At 38.7% G+C, this 20,066-nt stretch overlaps 1 pseudogene; it reads right to left on the reverse strand.

Moving 5' to 3' along the window:
• Nucleotides 1–15,683: 15,683 nt before the first annotated feature.
• On the reverse strand, nucleotides 15,684–16,869 carry LOC120223928 (annotated as a pseudogene).
• Nucleotides 16,870–20,066: the final 3,197 nt, after the last annotated feature.

A 20,066-nucleotide genomic window follows, 5' to 3' on the forward strand; every position in this document is an offset into this window, starting at 1 on the left:
ACGAAGAAATTACCAACCATGCTATAAATAACAGAAGAAGAAGCGACTTCAATGTTTTTAGAAGATTGTTCATAAGTTCAAATGACAAATGTAAAGTACTCGGTTGGGTCAAATGAAAAGTTCATATACAGACAGTTTCAAGGGCTTGCAGACTGGTAATACTATGGTAGCTAAGGTAGTCACCATGCAACAATCAAGTGGAAACATTTGGCTTTCACTGTATCAGAAACCTTGGGGATAGAAGACTGGAGTCTCCAGGCTATTCCCCACAGAGAAAGGTACCTAGTCTTCAGAACCATGTGCCTACAAGTCAACAGTTTAAACAGACACAATGGGATTAGACAGACCTAAGGGAACAGTGCGGAGCCACTCAAAGTTTTCATTGTAAGAATGAAAGCAGTAGAGAATTTCCAAGTTCACTTGTCACATATGGTTTTCATCGACTGGGTGGTAGTCAATTAGGGTGTTTTGAAATTACAAACATTTTGTTAATATGTAAATCATCTCCCTTCTTTGCTTTCTCTGTGACAGTGCACGGATGTTTAAAGCATGTGAATATACGCTAGCTCTTCCATGTCAGGTTCAAATTAAACTTCCTGTGAGAATAGCATAGAAACTGATAAGATAGGATTTGGGATTCTTTAATTGATTTTGCCTCTTTCTCAAAGCCTCCTATAACAAGAGAGGTTGTCTAGTGATATTAGGAATTGTGTGCTCACCAAACAAGGATGTGCTAAGTTCAAGTCTATAATTTCTGTACTAAAGATCAGAACACCCTTAAAGCACACAATTTTATAAGCCCAGCAATAGTGCTAGACACAGAGTATTTCCATCATGGTCTTCACTCTAAAAATGCCTTCTCCATAGGATTATTTTAACCTATTTCACAATATAAAACTTTTTATAATCAGGATGAACTGAGTTTTTGTACGTATTTTCCCATCTCCAAGCCATTCAAGCCTTAAATTTAACAACAACAACAAAAAAGACACTGATTAAACAGCATACCTTAAGCAGCTGTTCCTACGTGTCACCATGCATCAGAATCACCTGGAGACCTCAGGAAAGTCTGAACTGCCAGGCCCACTCCCTAGAGATCCCGATATGGTAGGTCTTGGAGAGACCTCGATAATGTGCATCTTTAATGAATTTCCAGCTTTGTTAGTTTCTGATTGCTACTATAACAAGTAACCACAAATTTAGTGACTTAAAACAACACAAGTTTATCATCTTACAGTTCCAGAGGTCAGAAGCCTGAAACTGGGCCTTAAAGGGCTAAAATCAAAGTTCCTGCAAAGGTGCTTTGGGAGAAATCCATTTCCTTACCTTTTCCATCTCCTAAAAGCCATGTATATTCCTTGGTTTATGGCCTTTTGCTCCGTCTTCGAAGCCAGCAGTGCTTCCAGCCTTTCTGACTTCTTCAATCCTTACATCTCTTCTCTGACTGAAACGCTGCCACCTCCTTCTTAAAAGGATGTGCATGATGAAATTGGGCCCACCTGGATAACCCAGCCTATTGTCCTCATTTCAACATTTTCAACACCTTCAAAGTCCCTTATGCCATGGAAAATAACGTTCACAAATTCTCTGGATTAGGACATCTTTGAGGAGGGGGGGCATTTGCAGGTGGTACAGGTCAACACATATCAGGTGGTATTAATACTGCCATGCTTTGAGAACCACTGAATTAGAAGATGGAAAAACTAACAAACAATATGTGCTCTGTTTCACAGCAAAATAGCCAGGGAATAACCAGAATAGTTTTGGATAAATTTAACAATTCAGTGATATTGCTACTAAACTGATGTAAGCCACAGTTCTCAAGCTAAGACTGCTCGTCAGCTACACCTGGGGAGTATAAAAAGCAAACAAACAACCTCACTCCAAAGCCCAGGCCACTCCCAGATCAGTTAACTCAGAATTACTGGGGATGTGATTCAGTTGTCAGTATTTTTTATAGTTCTACCATTGATTCCATTGTGCAGTCTGTGTTTGAGATCTACAGACATATGTACATACAGAGCAGAAACTTCAAAGAGCCCAGAGATAGGGTTCCTCAAGTCATGTATTGTTGTGGAATGTATGTAAAATTAAAGAATTTATTCTTCAGTTTGAAACTGCTAACTATACAACATTTAAGGTAAAGAATATCCCCATATTTTAATCTTACTTGAGATCCACACTTAGCCTCTTTTTAGCCTGTGTGGTAAGCACAGCAGGTATTTTTAGTCTCCTCCTTTAAAGATGAGAACAATGAAGTTCAGCAAGATGCCATTGCACAGTTAATAAATCACTTACTTCAAATTTGATCTCAAACATTCTGCACCCAAAGTCTTTCTGCTATGATAATATACTGACATATTTTTTTTTAATTTTAGGTTTTGTAAAACCAAATAACATCAGGTGCATAAATGATCATAAGACAATACAGGGTAGTGTGAAAAGTGGAGAGATGGAGAATGCAAGCCCTCTGTAAAGACAGACAAGTTTATGTTGTTTTTAAAATACCCTGGCCAAACAAAACACATGTCCAAGCCAGATTCAGACCACCTGCTGCCAGTTTGCTACACTGAAATACAGTAAGTTTTCCACTTTAAATGGCGGTTTCCCAGCTCTTTACTCTTCAATGCTTTATTAATGTTTTCCACATACAGCTTTAAACCTTTGGGGTATATTTGACAGTAATTGCCTCCTTGAATTTGCTCCTTCTTCCCCTTCCTAAATTCACAGATCTGGTACAAAGGAACCTAGTGTTACCGGAACTATCTGTCAGCTCTCCAACAGCAGCCAGTCGTGCCAATGCCACTACAAAGCCTGGTTTTTCCAGAATTGAATTTACTTCTTAAAACTAGAAGTTCAGAGAATATTTTATTATTTGCCAGGCCTCAAACTAGGACCAGTGTAATATGTTGCTTCTTTCCACCACACATATTTACTCAATGAATTTAGTGTGCCTGACTAGAATCATTTTTCCATACATATTATAGCAACAGTGGGCTCTTTAGTACCAACTAAAAGAAGCTTGAAAAACTGTCATGTGAAAGCCAAGTATTACAAAGGTAGAGCTAAAGGCAGGCCTGATTTTCCTTGTGTGGCTGGTGAAATGGGTCTCAGTTGTTTGTAGTTACAGCATACATAAGAAGAGTGGGGTGGCAGGATTTACTGCTTCTGCCTACAGATTTAGCCAAATGCCCAGGAAAAAGCCAGTAGGCTTACGACCTCCATAATGAGGAGTTTTCTCTAATTTTTCATAGATTTATTTTTACATATTATATTATTCATAAAATATGTGTTGTGTGCTTACAATGTGCTCAGTATGACACAATTCCTGATTTCTTTTTTTTCAATATGTATTTACAGAGAAGCAAGTAAGCCAAACATTTCAAGTCAATTCAGGAGAAACCACCAGCCAGAATCTTTACTCTCGTAGCAGGGTCTCTACATGCAGTGGTGTAAAACTCGTATCCTCACATTGTTTACAGAGTGGGGACGTTTGATGCATTCTAGCTATGACCAACAAATTAAAACATATCTTTAAAAAAGTTACAATAGCAAACAGAAGTTGCATCTGGACATAAAAGTGCAAAGGGAAAAATTCAGAGGTTTTGTGCTGCAATGAATTGGATGACCAATAAGTCTTTTTGGAGGTTACTTTTGGTCTTCTGTGAATCCATCATGCACATCTTCCCCATACCAATCTTCCTGCAATACACTCATTATGCCATGAAGGATGAAAGCTTTAGGCTTTCCAGTTCCCAAGCCCATCATTTAATATCCCCTGTTTTAGTGCTGAGGACATCTCTGTAATCTGTTCCCACTGTATTTAGCAAAATTTTCCTATTATTCCTCAACATGCTCGGTTGATTTTAAACCAATTATGTTCCAGCCAGTCTCCTATTCCACAAATGAGTTAGGCTCCATTCTTCCTCACTGCTTTCACTCCCATGATCCCACCTCTGCCCCCAGGGTTAAATGCTATACCCTCACTTCCTCCAAACTCTACACATCTGGCATCTTTTATGAAGACATTGATATAACTTATTTCTGAAGTCCCACAACATTAATATCTGCAATTCAGAACTTATTTGAAACTTGTTTCAGAATTATATTAGTTACTTCCCAACTCCTGAAAATCAGAGAGCTTTTCTTCTTCTCTATTCATCAAATATATCCTTCCTATGTAATATGGCACAGACATACCAGAACTGTTCATGTGTATTGTTGTATAATTCTGTGATCCTATATATATATATATATAATATATATATATACACACACACACACACACACTCTGAGAACTCTGTTATGTACATATAACTTAGTGCTCTCAAGTCAAATATCCATCATCTCCATTACTATGCACAGTTATTCGCGAGAGTTCTTACCCTTCCTCTCAACTTCACACCCTTTAAATGTCCTCCTTTTTCCAAGATAGAAAGTAGCTGTGATTCTATTATTTTCTCCTTAAGAGCCTTATTGCTCACTTCAGAACATTTCTAGATTTACTGATGGCTCTAAATCTTTAGTTCAGGGTCTACCTTGATGCCAGAGTTAACTTTCCAAAACAGGTATTCAACTGTACCAACCCTCTCATTACTGACACCCTCTTGGCTCTGCAACTGTGTTTCCTAGATCTTTATACATGCCATGGACTTTTGTGAAATGTCCTTTACCTTGTGGTTTGTCTGATAAACTCTGGAGTAAGTCCTTGACACCTCCTGGCACAGATCATCTCTCTATCCTCTATATTCCTTGGTCCTGTGACATATTTCACATCTTGCACTTATCAAAATTGCAGTATAATCATTTATGTTCCCATCCATCTACTGTCCTATACTATCAACTCTCTGTGATAGAGAAGGCGACACTTAACAAAAATCAAAAGCCAGTGGAGCAGAATTTTTCTTTATAGATTGAAAGCAGAAAGAATGGGTTAGGTAGCAGAGAAGATGCAGAAAAATCTGATATCCATGAGTATTCTATAAATATATGATATTAAAATGGACAGGAAATGGAACTACTTTATTTGGCTTATGTCAAGAATGTGAGAAAAAATTGGAAAACAAATGGGGATTTGAGAATGATGAAGATTAAGGACTTTGCTGCTAAATAGAAACAGACAGGCAGGGCTCTTGGCTCAGAATAGCAGCCAGGCCTCATTAGAGAAGTTTGGACTCTGCCAATGAGGGCTGGATGGTAGCCTACTTCCCTGAAAACTATTTGCTTATTTAGGGCATTTAGGCGCAGTGTACCCAAGACCTTAAAATATCAGTTCAGAGAAAAAAATATGTTATTCCTCAAAACACTCTAAAGTTTTAGAGTTTTCCAACAAGTAAGCACAGGATGAAATGTGAGTGGCAGTGATCATTAGAAGGGACAGAAGTTGTCATAAGACACACCTATCTACTCAATGCATATTGACTGAGTGTCCAGAGTATGTCAGGTCCTATGCAAGGTGACAAGGATGAGTTTACAAAGATGCCTCCAACTGAAACTTTTCTGTCAATAAACTCAGTGTAGCAGAAGAAACATATGCAAACAACTTGTTTCCATACTGTGGAACACATGAATAAGAGTGGTAGAAAAAAAAAAAAAAAAAAAAGAGGAGTGAGGTCAGCTAACCCAAGAGCAGGAATCTGCTGAGATGGGAGTGTGGCATAGGTACAGTGTGTTGTGGGTTTTAAAAAAACAGTAAGCTGGAACCTGGGGGTGAGTTAAAAAAACAACGACAACAACAATATAGTGGTTAATTAGGCCTTTAGACTTTAACAGGATTCTTATAATTAAATGCTTACTTCTTTCCTGTTATAAATGCTCTGGGGATGCCTGGGTGGCCCAGTCAGTTAAGCAACCAATTGCAGCTCTGGTCATGATCTCACATTCATGAGCCCACATCAGGCTATCTGCTATCAGTGCAGAGCCCGCTTCTGATCCTCTGTCCCTGTCTCTGCCCTCCCCTGCTGTGCTCTGTCTCTCTCTGTCTCTCAAAAATAAATAAACATTAAAAAAATGTTGTTAAGCTCGTCTCCAATCTCCAGGCCTAAATCTTATTAATATGAATTTAAAAAGAGAGAGTAACTCCTTAGGAAACCAAGTGTAAACCATGTGTTGAAAGAGGGAAAAACACTCTTCAATTATGTAATTTATTAACACACTATAAACACCTGGTGAATTTATCTATTGAAAAAATATCATGACTTGACTCTTACTTCTCTTTGTTTCTGGAGGCAAGTATAACAAGAGAAGGGCTTTTGTTAGCATCTATTTATATTTGTGAATGACACAGCAGCCAAATACTACCAGAGTAAGTAGTTTCCCAAGGAGACTAGAAACTGGCAAAGCACATAACTAACAGTAAAGCAAACAAATTGAACCCTCTGGGCATCTATGACAATTCAAAGATTCATTCATTCATAAACTTCCATTTAGTGCAACAATAATTACTTTCATTGTAAAGAGTTAATCATTAAAGAGACTGGAAATCTTAACTAGCTGAGATACTTAAAATCTAGTTCAACAAATTTGGTTGCTTCTGCTAACTCATGCTCCCACCAAATGCCGATCCATTCTGCAGACTACAGACTTAATTTTTAGAGCTGTCAATCTGATACATTTAATCAACAATCATATAGAGAATCTTGACCACTAAAAAAAAAAAAAAAACCCACAACAAAAAACCTTTTTCATTCCATTCCATTTGTTCATTTACCTAGAATTATTTCCATGGCATATGGTGTTTCCCCTCACATATAGAATTAATATGATAGTGGGGAAAAAAAATTAGCATACATGAAAACTGCCCTATTAAAGGAGAAAACGTTGACAGTTACTGGATAAGCATCCCTTTACTACTGGGTGAATCCAATATGTATTTATGTAAGACTTAGAAGCTTAGGAAGGAATATGGATTTTTAATCTAAAAAAAGAAAAAAAAAAGTGTTGCAAATGGGGGGGAAACCAGAAAATGTCTGCAAGGAAAGTTGCTACTAATAACTTATAAGCCTTCCCCTTTTGCTGTATCATATCTACTACAGGTTTAACAGCTCATAAACTGAAGCCAACTTTCTGAATGATCATTTAATTCTTGAAAAGTAACCATAAACTAAGGAAGAAAAAATACTGAGATATTAATCCTGGCAGCAGGCAGCAATTCTAGGCCCAAAAGCTTAATGAGGCTGAGCTGAATGGGACATAACAAGACGACTATCCTAACAAAATACAGTCTGTATCCTCCGATGGATGAGGAATGTTCCTTCCCCATTCGTGTTTGAACACGGGAGAACATAAAGTGCCAGTTAAACTGAGTAATGTTGCATAACTAAATTACAGGGTTTTTGTTCAGTTCTCCAGTAGAGTATAAAAATCCTCAAACCTGGAAGTATTGTTTTAATCAAGGGTCTGAATAAGCAGTTCCTCATAGTTCTGTGATATCTAAGTTGACAGAAATGTTTTCTTTAGAATCCTCATCCCTATGAAGAAAGCTTCATTAATAAAAATCTACATACACATAAAGGTTATAAAAGGAAAGTGGGCATATACTTGGCTTTTTGAGGTGTACTTTTAATTTTATGAAAGAGCTTTTGAAGAAAAGTGGAAAGGAATTAATTTGCAATTTGATTTTAAGCATTTACTTCTAATTTTTGTAAATGTGGATATTTAACTGCTACTATACTGGCATAATACTTGTGTTTTGAATGGAGCTAAACAATTTATATGATGTATGATATAGCCTTGGAGAGCTTTTATTTGTTTTATTGGGTAATTTGTATTCAGTATGGAGGAGGTGATCTAAAGCTTTGCATTTAGTGATTGCACAGGAGGCCCAGACACATGGAAAATTCTACACTTTATTTCATCGGGGTGAATCTACCATGACCCGGAAGGCTCACCTATAGATAAGATGGTTTGGCCTCAATAACACTTTGAATCTTTACACTCTCTGGGGTTTTGCACACTCCTTTAGACACAGGTCTTTGTCATTAATGAGAGTCACATGAGTGGATCCCTGAATGGCACTTTGGAGAACGGTGGGACAAGTTTTTAACAAGCTGACCCTTCTGGCTATAACATGAAAGGGAACCCTGTGTGTAAGATAGTGTGCGAATAAAAGGCAGAGGTAATTTGCACTGCTGAAGAAATAATTATTAGTTCCACATTGCTTTCCATGTGGTAGGTGGGCAAGAACAGAGTGTGTTCGAGTTTAGTAAATCCCTGTTTATTATTCTTGCGGAGAATGTATAACATTTTTCTAAAATTTGAAAAATATCCTCAGCCTATTAAGCTGTTTCAGGAAGGAACATCAACAGATTTTTCTTTGTTCATATTGACTGCCTACTTTAGAAAAGCTTTGATGCTATTATGCTGACAAATTCTCTGTGTCTGTATCTTACCAAAGATACCCTCCCTACAAATGGGAGTGAGCATGAGGTGAGAGTAGGCGGCCAAGACACAAAATGTTCCATTTTGCCCCACATATACCATCTCGCTTTATATTGTATGACAGCTCTCTCTTTTCATATACTTGATATCTGAGATTCTAAGGTAAAATTATTCTTCCAATGTCCCAGAATTAGTAACATGCAAAGCAGGGGCTGAATGATGCTCTTTTGGTAAATTTTGTTACACTTGCCATCACACTTACTGCCCAACTCCTCTACTGACACATACTCTTCTAAAGAACAGTTTGCCATTTTTGCAATATCTAGGATAAAATTTAACTTTATTACACATTCAGAAACTACACAGTCATCAAGTAGAAAGTGTAAAAATAATAATATTTTTAGGTATTTCAGATTAGAATACAGATAAGGATTTACTCCTCGAATTTATTATGTTTATTATAAGTTTTGCTCATTGCACAAAGGATCTTCAAGAATAGGTGGTCATAGGGGCTCCTGGGTGGCTCAGTCAGTTAAGTGTCCGACTTCAGCTCAGGTCATGATCTCACGGTTCGTGGGTTCAAAACCTGTGTTGGGTTCTGTGCAGCTCAGACAGCTCAGAACCTGGAGCCTGCTTCAGATTCTGTGTCTCCCTCTCTCTCTGCCCCTTCCCTGCTCACGCTGTCTCTCTTTTTCTCTCAGAAATAAATAAAACATTAAAAAAAAATAGGTGGTCATAGGGGTACCTGGGTGGCCCCATCAGCTAAGCATCTGACTTCGGCTCAGGTCACAATCTCACGGTTTGTGGGCTTGAGCCCTGCTTTGTGCTCTGTGCTGACAGTTCAGAGCCTGGAGCCTGATTTGGATTCTGTGTTTCCCTCTCTCTCTGTCCCTCCCCCGCTCATGCTCTCTCTCTCTCTCTCTCTCTCTCAAAAATAAATAAACATAAAAAAATTTAAAAATAGGTGGCCGTATTAGTTTCCCATGTAATACAACTCATGTTATAGAAGCCAAATTCATTTTTTCTTTTAAAAAAAAAGACTACTACTGAAAAAAATAATTATGCTTATTAATATTTTAAATAAAATATGGCTGGGTAACTAAAATCTTAAACTTCACAAATTATCAAAAAAATACAAATAAAACCAAAGTTGTAATATTCTCCCTTCCCTTTATCTCTCATTGTTCCTGTAAATTTAAGTGGAGTGAGCTCTTACTCTGCTCCTTAGATGAAAAGGGCAGAACTCAAACCACTGGTCAGAGAAAAAGAAAAGCATGAAGTTACCAAAAATACTCTATTTGGCTGGCTCTCTGGTGCTGGCAAACAATTAAAGCTTGACCTTTCCCTTGGCAGCCATTTTTGAATGCTTTAAAGACATGTGTCCAGGCTGGGCTTCTCTTCCCAGCAAAACCAACACCTGAGGGAATACATCTCTCTGCATCTGAGGGCCTCTTCCTCCAACTGGGCCAAACATATAAATATAACCTCGCCTCCAGGTTGTCCTTGATAAACTTTGTACACCTGCCCAGAAGTCCTGGCTTACCTCAGGGCACCTGGGTCGCTCAGTCAGTTACGCATCCTACTCTTGGTTTCAGCTCAGGTCATGATCTCACGGTTCATGAGCTCAAGTCCCAAGCCCCACATCTGTCAGCACTGACAGTGTGCAGCCTGCTTGGGATTCTCACTCTCCTCGCCTTCTCTCTCTCAAAATAAAACTGAAAAAAAAAAAAAAAAAAAAAGAAATCACCTTAACTTGCTCTCTTACGTGACTCCTGTCTACTACGCAGAGCCACCTCTTCTCCAAAACCCAGGCAATTTCTCAAACTTGTGATTTCTCAGGATGAAATCAGACTCCAGTCCACTTGTTCTTCCAACAGAGTGGGACATGACTTAGGGTTTCCCATTTGTACTGCAGAAGTTTATTTTACAAGACTGGAAATGAGGAGCAGGTGTCCCAGCCCTATCTCACTTGGAAAATGTGTCCGATACAAGGCAGCTTCCTCCAAAAATCAAAATCTTTTTAACAAACTTGTCTCCACGTATCCTCTTAACTTTTTAATTTTTTTAAAATTTCTATGTGTTAAGAGATTTAAGAGTTATCTAACCAGGTCTAGGGAACCTACTTTTTGCAAATCCTGCAGAGTAACTGGACTTATATCTCACTGGCATTTATTATTTTAAAACACTGGCCTAAATTTCTTCTTTAATAACTTGTTATACATATAATATTCACTGCTTTTGAGAGTGTAGTGAAATTGCCTCTCAAAAATTACCAACACAAATTTAAATTGGAAAAACTTTGAAAAAATTTTTGGCAGTGTAATTTATGCATTTTTAATGGCCATATTCTTTGACTTAGTAATTCCATTTCTGAGAATCTATTTTAAGCATACAATCATGAGTACAAAAATTCTTCACAAAAATGCTATCTTGAAAATATAACAGAAACAACCTGAATGGAAACAGTAAGTAAATGATTAAATAAGGTAATGGAATATTATACAGGGAGTACAAGGTTTTTGAAGTTTATACAATATGAAAAAGCATTAAAATTGAAAATAATAACCATGGTATGTTTCATCCTCAAAGATTTATTCCTTTTAGTTTTCCACATCAAAATTGATCCTAAATCTTGTATACTTTGCAACCAAAATGTCTCTGATCCATTTTCTCTTTTCTGGGCTCCTGGTCACTATTCTAATTTATGTCCCCTTCCTCCTTACCCCTCAACCATTGTACCAGGTTCTTAAGTGGTCTCCGTGATCATTTCTCTGACCTCAATTCAAATCCTTTCTACATTACGACTTAAAAGGCAGATTACTTACCATAACTGAGCAATGTAATTCTACAGTTTTCTGAGAGGCATCTAAAAAGGGAAATTATATACAAATAAAGTACTTGGCATATAGTAACTTTTCAACAAATGGCAGCTCTCATAATTTCAATTGTCATTCTTTTGTTCTTCACTTTTAAAACTGCTACATTGTGAACTGTCACATAACGGATCTCAAACACCTCTTCCAGTCCATACCTCAGTACTCCATCCTCAGGTTCATCCAAGATGGGCTACTTCCTGTTTCCTGAACTCTCTCCCTTGTTTTTCCAAACAAAATCTAAAATAGATTTTGGACTTCTGGACTCCAAAAATGTAAGAAAATAAATTTGTGTTGCTTCATACTACCAAATGTGTAGCTATTTGTTAAAGCAGTAATTAAGAAAGCAAAACTGATTTCATGCACTGAGTCAAATAGACAATTTCCATCCTCCTCCTATTTGACTTGTCAATAGCAATGTCTTGGCTCTTTAGCTCCCACTAGTTTTCTTTCTTTCTTTTTTTAAATAGTTTATTGTCAAGTTGGTTTCCATGTAACACCCAGTGCTCATCCCAACAAGTGCCCTCCTCCATGCCCATCACCCCCCTTCCCCTCTCCATCCCCAACAGCTCTCAGTTTGTTCTCAGCATTCAAGAGTCTGTCATGGTTTGCCTCCTTCCCTCTCCCCCACTATTTTTCCCCTTCTTCTCCCTCATGGTCCTCTGTTAGCTTCCTCCTAATCCACCTATATGTGCAAACATATGGTAGCTGTCCTTCTCTGCCTAGCTTATTTCGCTCAGCATAACACCCTCAAGTTCCATCCATGTTGCTACACATGGCCAGATTTCATTCTTTCTCATTGCCATGTAGTATTCCATCGTATAGATAAACCACATCTTCTTGATCCATTCATCCGTTTATGGACACTTAGGCTCTTTCCATGTTTGGCTATTGTTGAGAGTGTGCTATGAACACTGGGGTACATGTGCCCCTATGCATCAGCACTCCTGTATCCCTTGGGTAAATTCCTAGCAGCGCTAGGAATTGGTGGGTCATAGGGGAGTTCTATTGTTAATTTTTTTGAGGAACCTCCGTACCGTTTTCTAGAGGGGCTGCACCAGTTTACATTCCCACCAACAGTGTAGGAGGGTGCCCATTTCTCCACATCCTCCCGCCATCTAGAGTCTCCTGATTTGTTCATTTTAGCCAATCTGACCAGCGTGAGGGCTACCACTGATTTTCTTACCAGATGTTGTGGATCATTCTTCTCAGATTCATTTGCTTACTCCATCCTTTAAAAAAAAACAGTATATGTTAAAGTTTCTCAAGACTCAGAATAAAACCACACCATTCTCATTCCTTAAGCAATCATTATCTACTCTGATATCTCTCAAAAGCAAAATCTCTAGCCCATCTCTGCTTAATTCCAAGTATATACACCTGCTTACTTGACCACTAGATTACTACAGGGAATAAACTAATTTATTTCCCTCAAGTTTGCTCTATTTCCAATGTTAACAATTTCAGGAAAAGGTACCCACCAAATATGTATGTTTCCTAACCTAAAACTGAAAGAGTCATAATGGACTTACCTCCCTTCCTTCTCCACCATACAGAAAAAAGCACCATGTCTGATTAAGTCTGCCTTCTAAATGCCTACTGTGACCAATATCAGTGATCCTAGTCTAGTTCAAGTCACAGTCTGGGACATGACAAAACTAATGCAATAGTCTAATGGCACAGACCCATCACACAGTATGTAATGTAGCAGCATTAATTCAAACATACTCAACTCCCACATGTGCAAGCCATTCTCTACATCGCAGCCACAGTGGATATTTAAACACACACACACACACACACACACACACACACACACACACACACACACCATGTGTTATTACTTGGTTAACCCTGATTGTCTATAAGCTATAATGATTCAAGAACTCTTCCCTTTGGATTTTGGTCTCCGTCTGATTCTCTGCCTTCATTTCTCATTATTCCATCCCTTTCTCTTGAATAGCAATCATGGCCCCCTTCTTTTAGATAACTGAACTTTTCATGGATTTCTTTCACAGTTCAGAATCATGGAGTTTCTTTCCTCCCTTTTATCTGGAATTGTTCCTCCCAAATCCTCTTGTTTTTCCCATCTTCTTGCCTCATGCTTCATTCTCATCTCAAATGTCAGGAAGTATTTTCTTATACCCTCTATAAAACTAAATTAGAGGATCCTGGTATATGCTCCTATATTACCTGGCACAGTCACCTCTAAATGTTCATAATGTTTAAATATACTTAGAAAAATTGTCTTCTCCCATTATATTTTTAACAGCTTTACAGAGGTATAAATGAAATGCAATAAGTAACACATTTTAAAAGTGTAATATTTGTCACACACATACACACCCATGAAACTGTTACCATAACCTAGACACACCACCCCAAAATTTCTTCTGGCTCTTTTGCTCTTACAAAGTCATGCTGATACCTGATGTATTCCAGGTATACATTTGTCTTGCTCCCTGATGTATTCCAGGCATACATCCTTGGTATATGCTGGCACACAGTGGAACTCAAAATATATATGATGATTTAACTAATGAGCAAGGATGTTCATCAAAGCATTATACATACATTAAGGAAACACTGGAAATAATCTAAGTGTTCTTGTGATGGCAAATTTTACAAAATATTGCAAAACTCTGCACCACTGAAAGTTATGATTTATAACAATAATGAATTATATTTGAGTATTTTAAGTAGAAAAGCAGGAATTAAAAGGATCTATAAAATATTATTAGAACCTCATACGGTCACATGCATTTTATGCATAGCTAAGGAGGATAATAGGCACTGACACAAAAACTTCAGCAGTGCAGAAAGAATGGGTGATTTTATTTTTTTAGTTTTTTAATGTTTTTATTTTATTTTTTTATTTTTGAGAAAAAGAGAGACAGCGTGAGCAGGGGAGGGTCAGAGAGAGAGGGAGATACAGAATCTGAAACAGGCTCCAGGCTCTGAGATAGCTGTCAGCACAGAGCCTGATGCGGGGCTCGAACCCATGAACCGTGAGATCATGACCTGAGTCAAAGTCGGACACTTAACCAACTGAGCCACCCAGGCGCTCCAGAACAGGTGATTTGAATTCTCTTCTTTGCTTTTCCCTGAAGCTTTCAAAGACCATGTGTCCTAACATGTTGACATGTTGTAACATGTGTCATAACATGTCATTCCTGTGTCTTGGAATTTTGGCTAAAGCCCTATACTGAGGACAATAAGTAGTAATTATTCCCATGTTCTAAATAGAACAGCCAAAAAGCTGTCAGATACCTGACTCTTGAGTTTTCTAAGAGGTAGTCAAATAGGTCTTTCTGCCATCATCCCCACCATTCCTTCCAGCCTACAAAGCAAAAGTCATAATTTTTTTAAAGAAAAGTTCGCATAAAGTGTGGCCTTCTAGGATATTTTTCACCTTATCCCATATCTAGGGGAAAGGGAAGGGATGCCATTCTTTTAAGTGATTATTATGCTCCAAAAAGAAATAGGGTTAGAAATGCAGGATGATAGCAAGAAGGGGAAACTGACATTGGTAGTCCTGGGCTGGATGCTTATGTTCACAGACCCGCCCATACTGCTACCTGAGTGGAATATGGTAAGAAAGGTTTTAGGAGCTTGAACTTGTATTTTCTGAAACTTGGGGGCTTCTGTCCTGAAGTCTTGGCAAGGCAGGAGTTTGGCTACAGAAAGAGCACAAGAGTCTGCCCACCCTTTCTTGGTATGGTACAGAAAATAATATACTGGTTTCCTCAGGCCAAGTGGATACTGCAAAATGTGCCAAGTTCAAACCATCTTGAAAGAGCCCATCTGGGTTACATGGAAAAGCCAAAATGTGAACATGTGACAAACTCAGAGGATACTGGGGGCTAAAGGAGAGCAAAAGAAGCATCAACAAAGCAATTTTTAAAAAAAACTTATAACGTTCTTCATATGACACTTTCTCCTCTTAAGCGTGGAAGACTCAGAAGATAATGAAGTGGAGATGAGTGCATGGACATAGGAAACAGAGCAGTGAAGCAACAGACGGTGCTTCTCTTCTTTGTGGCCTAGCCAAGGATGCTGGCTTGAGTCTTGAGAATGAAAGAAGACTTAAGCTATGTGTAAAGTGATTTTTTTTTTTTTTTACAGTTGAACTGAACCTTAAAAGTAACGCTGAGGCTTAATTGCCAAGGTAAGTTTGTTCTTATAGTGACCAGAAATCCATGATGTTTATTCAAGGTGTAGGCCTTAAGTGCAGATAGTAACTTTAACAACATAGTTAAAAGCACTTCTTTAAACACACACACACACACACACACACACACACACACACACACTTATTCAATGTCATGATCAGACTATTACATTTAGCAATCAACAGCATGGGTGCAAAGAAAAAAAATCTATATAAAAACCCTTTGTTGGAATGCTTTACACTTTCCAAAGAACAGAAACTAAAATAACCTGTTATACAATTAGTCACAAGTACAGTCCTCGAGTTTTTTGCCCATACACATGAGTATTGTCTAAAACCTGTCTTCTTTGTAGCAGCAAGGCCCTGCCAACACTGTGCTTGGCTGAGTTTACAAATCTGTTGTAACCTGTAGCTTCCCTGTCACTTCTCTGGCTCTCCTCTCCTGCTAAGTTTTGTTTCCTGGCAGTAATTAAAACCTTCTGCCACTGCCACAGTTACTACTGCTGCTGGAACAGCCATAGCCACCTTGGTTTTGTGGTTTGGCAAAGTATTGGCCTTCACCACCATAGGGGCCAGAGCTTCTACCTCCAAAATTTCCTCCTTTCATGGGTCCAAACTTTAAAGACTGATTGTTGTAATTGCCAAAAACATTATAGCTTCCACCACCCCCAAAGTTGCTTCCATCGTTACCAAATCTGTTATAGCCATCCCCATTGCCACTATATCCACCACCACCTCGACTGCCACCAAAGCCACCACGCCCACTGAAGTTCCCTCCATGACCAAAGTTGTCATTCCCACCAAAACCACCTCCACAATTGCCACTTTGACTCCACAATCACCACTTTCCAGAACCACTTCAACCTCTTTGGCTGGAGGAAGTACTCGCCATCTCTTGCTTAGACAGAGCCTTCCTTACTTCACAGTTGTGGCCGTTCACAGTATGGTATTTCTGAATGACAATCTTGTCTACAGAGTCATGTTCATCAAATGTTACAAAAACAAAGTCTCTCTTTTTGCCACTGCCTCGGTCAGTCATGATTTCAATCACTTCAATTTTCCCATACTGTTCAAAGCAATCTCTTAGATGATGTTCTTCAGTGTCTTCTTTAATGCCACCAACAAAACTCTTTTTCACAGTTAGGGAGGTACCAGGTCTTTGAGAATCTTCTCTCAAGACATCCGTCTTTGGTTCTACAACTCTTCCATCCACCTTGTGTGGCCTTGCATTCATGGCCGCATCCACCTCTTCCACAGTGCATAGGTGACAAACCCAAAGCCTCTGGAGCACTTGGTGTTTGGAGCTCTCATTACCACACAGTCCATAAGCGTTCCCCATTGCTCAAAATGTCTCCTCAGACTCTCATCAGTTGTTTCAACGCTCAAAACTCAGATGAAAAGCTTCCACAGCTGTTCAGGCTCTTTGGGAGACTCTGACTTAGACATGATGGTGGTGAGGGGAGACTTTAAGGATGCTTACTCGGCGGCGTCCACGGGCAGAAAGTAAAAGCACTTCTTAAAGAACATTAAATCCATTTATTTGTGTCACCAGTGAGTTTAGTCCATTCTGCTATCCACTTATTCCTGTTATTTTTAATCATACAAAAGGATCACAAACTCTCAGAAGCCTCACTGAAAGGGCTCCTCAAAGATAAGGTTATAAGATTATAATATACATGAAAATGTTATATCAATATACTTCCATGTATGCACACATTGATACCAGTTACTTTCTCCTACCCAACTGATGTGGTTCATGGCTCGTGTTTAGTTCTTGATGTATGATTTTTCAACCTCTATTACTAACTCATACACTACTATACATAAGGAAACAGTTCTAACTCATCATTTAATTCCCAAGCCTAGCCACTGGCACTTACTGAGAAATACTGACCACTCAATTATTTTTTTTTCCAAACTTTTGGGGAACCTACTCTGGTATATAGAAATTACAAGCTATAGAGAGCTATATCTTAGCATGAATATCTATTCAGGTGTTGGTTATTCATATAGGGATTCACCAGTATATTAATTTGATACAGCCACAAAAAAAGGCAACTAATTTAAAAGCCAGGTAATTCAGAAATGTCTCCTTTCTATTCCTATTAGTGCTTCTTTAGCTCTCTCATTGATCTATCAGTGTTGACTTTTGTAAGGAATTCATAAGAAGGAAGCTAATCCTAAACCATACCCATATGGTAATTCTGAAGTCATCGTTATTAACTAGTTTCCACTTGCTGACCTTTTATCTCTCATATATGAATAAGTATCTTATTTTCTTATTATGAAAGTACAAGGGAGATAACATATTGGATAGAAAGATTTTTTTTTTTTTTTTTTTTTTGTCTCCTGAGTGTAAACAGCTGAAGTGACTTGGTAAGCAGAGTGGACTACAAGTTTGGAATGACTCTAAAATGGTCTGATTCCAGAGACATGTTGAGAAACTGAAAAGAGTAATGTTGGGCTGTAGAAGTAACAGAAATCTGTTCCATGAATACAAATCAAAACAACACTGAGATACCACCTCACACCAGTCAGAGTGGCTAAAATGAGCAAATCAGAGGACTCTAGATGCTGGTGAGGATGTGGAGAAACAGGCACCCTCCTACACTGTTGGTGGGAATGTAAACTGGTGCAGCCCCTCTGGAAAACAGTGTGGAGGTTCCTCAGGAAACTAACAATAGAACTCCCCTATGACCCAGCAATAGCAATGCTAGGAATTTACCCAAGGGATACAGGAGTGCTGATGCATAGGAGCACATGTACCCCAATGTTCATAGCAGCACTCTCAACAATAGCCAAAACATGGAAACAGCCTAAGTGTCCATCAACAGACGAATGGATCAAGAAGATGTGGTTTATCTATACGATGGAATACTACATAGCAATGAGAAAGAATGAAATCTGGCCATGTGTAGCAACATGGATGGAACTGAGGGTGTTATGCTGAGTGAAGTAAGTCAGGCAGAGAAGGACAGCTACCATATGTTTGCACATATAGGAGGATTAGGAGGAACTTAACGGAGAACCGTTGGGGGAGAAGAAGGGAGGCAAACCATGAGAGACTCTTGAATGCTGAGAACAAACTGAGGACTGATGGGTGTGGGGGAGAGGGGGGTGATGGGCACGGAGGAGGGCATTTGTTGGGATGAGCACTGGGTGTTGTTGGGAACCAACTTGACAGTAAACTATTTATAAAAAAATAAAAATAAATAAATTACAACTCAATACAAAAAAAAAAAAAATCTGTTACCTGCTTTCTTTTTTCAAGGAATGCCACCAAGGGTTGAAGGGCCATAGATATGGGAGGCTCATGAATGTCTGAGATTAAACTATGATTGCTGAGCCCTTGGAAATAGTGAGGAAATCTCTGAAGGTCAAAGTGCAGAGAAACACCAAACTGATGGCTTTGGAATAGACTGCATGGTTAAGTCAATGGAAATCTAAGTAGTGACCACAGTGAATGAAGACTAGGGAGTCATTCTAGGTAGCACAGACTTCCAAAAATATGTAACATCTAAGAGAAGGATAAGAGTACCGCAAAACGTGACTGAGTTAAGAGAATAGGATCTCAGAACAAAATGTATTTGATTACTATAATTAAAATGAGTGACAGTTATGCACATTTTACACGAGTTTTTGTGATGCTCTTCTATAATACTTATTTTAAGTTTATTACTTAAGGAGAGAGTACAAGCAGAGAAGGGGTGGGTGGAATCCCAAGCATGCTCCACACTGTCAGTATAGAGCTCAACATGTAGCTCAATCTCACAAATTGCGAGATCCTGACCTGACGAGAAATCAAGAGTCAGAGATATTTGAGGCACATGGGTGGCTCAGTCGGTTAAGCCTCCAAGTTTGGCTCAGGTCATGATCTCAATTTGTGAGTTTGTGAGTTTGAGCCCAGCATCGGGCTCTGTGCTGACAGCTCAGAGCCCGGAGCCTGCTTGGGATTCTCTCTCTCCCTAGCTCTCTGCCCCTCCCCCATCCCCACTTTGTCTGTCTCTTTCTGTCAAAAATAAACTTAGAAAAAAAAGATGCTTCACTGACTGAGCCACCCAGGTGGTTCCTGTGATGCTTTTTTTCTAAAATTATTGAAGTTTAGTGGAAAGCAAATATTAGAACACAAAACTTTTTGCTTTTAAGATTATTTTCTTAGGATAGAATCTAGAATTGGAAATACTGGGGAAACTGGTCTAAATACCTAGGCACCCTAAATTTATATTGCTGGATTATTTTCTAAAACTTGTAAGAAACTGTAACTTCTTAGCAAGTTAAAAATTAATATTCTTGGGGTGCCTGGGTGGCTCAGTCAGTTAAGCCTCTGGCTTTGCTCAGGTCATGATCTCGTGATTCATGAGTTTGAGTCCCATGATGGGCTCTGTGCTGACATCTTGGAGCAGGGAGCCTGCTTCAGATTCTGTCTCCCTCTCTCTCTGCCCCTCCCCCTCTTGCTCACACGCGCGCGCTCTCTCTCTCTCTCTCTCCCCCCTGCTCTCTCTCAAAACTAAATAAACATTAAAAAAGATTTTTAAATTTAATATTCTTTTAAGAATTGTGAACTTAATTTAAAAGAGTATCTTATAATTCCCATTTATTTGTTCTGCTGACATCAAGTGGTTGATTAATTTCACTAGTCATTT

Source organism: Hyaena hyaena, unplaced genomic scaffold, assembly GCF_003009895.1.
Source record: "Hyaena hyaena isolate Hyena2069 unplaced genomic scaffold, ASM300989v1 scaffold_1066, whole genome shotgun sequence".
Taxonomy (NCBI): Eukaryota; Metazoa; Chordata; class Mammalia; order Carnivora; family Hyaenidae; genus Hyaena; species Hyaena hyaena.